Source organism: Zingiber officinale, chromosome 6B, assembly GCF_018446385.1.
Source record: "Zingiber officinale cultivar Zhangliang chromosome 6B, Zo_v1.1, whole genome shotgun sequence".
Classification (NCBI taxonomy): domain Eukaryota; kingdom Viridiplantae; phylum Streptophyta; class Magnoliopsida; order Zingiberales; family Zingiberaceae; genus Zingiber; species Zingiber officinale.
The window spans coordinates 43741018-43742982 of record NC_055996.1 but is presented as its reverse complement, the minus strand read 5'-3'; the positions used below and the strand labels follow the sequence as shown (position 1 = coordinate 43742982).

General features: G+C 36.7%; 1 non-coding gene across 1 annotated transcript; it reads left to right on the top strand.

Moving 5' to 3' along the window:
• The first annotated feature begins 384 nt into the window (after nucleotides 1–384).
• On the top strand, nucleotides 385–490 carry LOC121993400. Its single transcript, XR_006115251.1, has one exon. It is a non-coding gene; the product is annotated as a small nucleolar RNA R71 (small nucleolar RNA).
• The last annotated feature ends 1475 nt before the right edge of the window (nucleotides 491–1965 follow it).

Genomic DNA, 1965 nt, shown 5'->3' with positions numbered 1-1965 from the left:
TGCAGTGATAGCTCCCAATGGACATGAGTCATTTGAATGCTCTGAACTCCCACATACTTCACAAGATGTACTAATAGCATTGACCATATTAGCACTAGCCCCCATATTCTCAAATTTCTTTGTAAGAGCGTCCAATTTTGCAGATAAAAGAGTGACTGCATCTACATCAAACTTCCCTGATGCTTTAATTGTTGGGTTACAGAAGAATAGCCACCACTTCTTTCATTTGCCCATTGATGATGATTTTGTGCTACACTTTCAATGATTTCTTCGGCTTCATCTAAGCTTTTGTTCATAAGTGCCCCTCCAGCAGCTGAATCAAGGGACACTTTGGTATGATAATTGATACCATTATAAAAAGTATGCAACACTAACCATCTTTCCAACCCATGATGTGGGCATTGTCTGAGCATACTATTATATCTATCCCATGCTTCAAAAAGAGATTCTGAGTCAGTTTGCTTGAAGCTTGCAATTAAATTCCTCATATGAGCCATTTTGCTTGTGGATAGAACTTATCAAGAAACTATTGCTCACACTGCTCCCAAGTGGTGATGCTATTAGGGGCCAAAGAATTCAGCCATTGCTTTGCCCTATCTCTTAGAGAAAACCCAAATAACAATAATCTAACTGCATCTGAAGGAACTCCATTCATTTTCATGGTACCACATATTTCATAAAAGACCTCTAAGTGTTGATTAGGGTCTTCATGAGGTCCTCCACCAAATTGGTTCTGCTGCACCATAGATATGATTGTGGGTTTGATCTCAAAGTTATTAGCTTCCACTGAAGGTCTTGAAATACTAGATCGAAAACCTCTTGCATAGGGTGCTGCATAATCCTTAAGTGGTCTATTTGCCATGTTCAAATGTTCCTGTTCTTCAATTTGCCTTTGCAGAATTCTTCTTTTATGGAAAGTTCTATCAATCTCAGGGTCAAAAGGAAAGAATTTCCCTGCAAAGTTAGATCTTCGCATACACAAGAACAAGATAGCATATAGCAATTCGACAGAAAAAGAAAAATAGAAGGATCAAAAATGCAGAATTGAATTTGTACAAAAAGAATTAACAAGAAGTGAAAGTTATACAAGAAAGTAAAAACAGAAATCTAATGATTAGTTACAACTATGCAATATGAAAGGAAAACAAATGTTATGTTTAGTCTAACTCAATTGATAATTCCTAATGTTATAGCGCTGTCCTCGGCAACGGCGCCAAAAACTTGTTCGCTCTCCGCAAGTGTACGAAAATGTCGCAAGTAATATAAATGATTATCGTATCCACAGGGACTGGAATAAGCACTAGAAATGTCTCAATGCAAATTAGCTAAGCAACTATCCAATCGTTTCAAAAGCAAAGTAAAGGTAAACAAATCTAATCTTAAAGATCAACAAACAAGTATTTAGTGTTTTGGGTTATGATAAAGGGAGATTCTAGGAGTTTCGGTTTCTTTGTAGGATTTCTCGAATGTAAATGGTTCACCAATTCTTATCCCGCAATTGCCAAACATGTAGAAAGTTGTCGGTTCTCTCTTGCAATAGACAACCGGCTAAGGACTGAGAAATGTATGTAAATAGGATTAATTAGACATGAACCTATGTTGTCCTTACACAGTAGTTCACCTATTACTATGCCTTCCTCGGATATCAACGTAGAAGCCCACGACTTATTAATCTATCAAGATACAAGAAACTAATCACAAAATCCATCCTACTCTCTTGAATATTCCTATTTCCTCTTCAAGATTGTCTCTCAAACGTCCTTACACGGGCTTGCACCTGTCACGCGGATCCATCGGATGATCGAGTGAGAGTTTATCTTTACAAAGTCCATAAGAAATCCAAACAATTAATCAAGAATAAGAATTAAGCATGAATCACCATTAATCATTCAAGATCTAATCGATACAAGCAAGATAATGTCATTGAAACAAGAAAATGGCAAATCCATAAGAGATTACATCAAT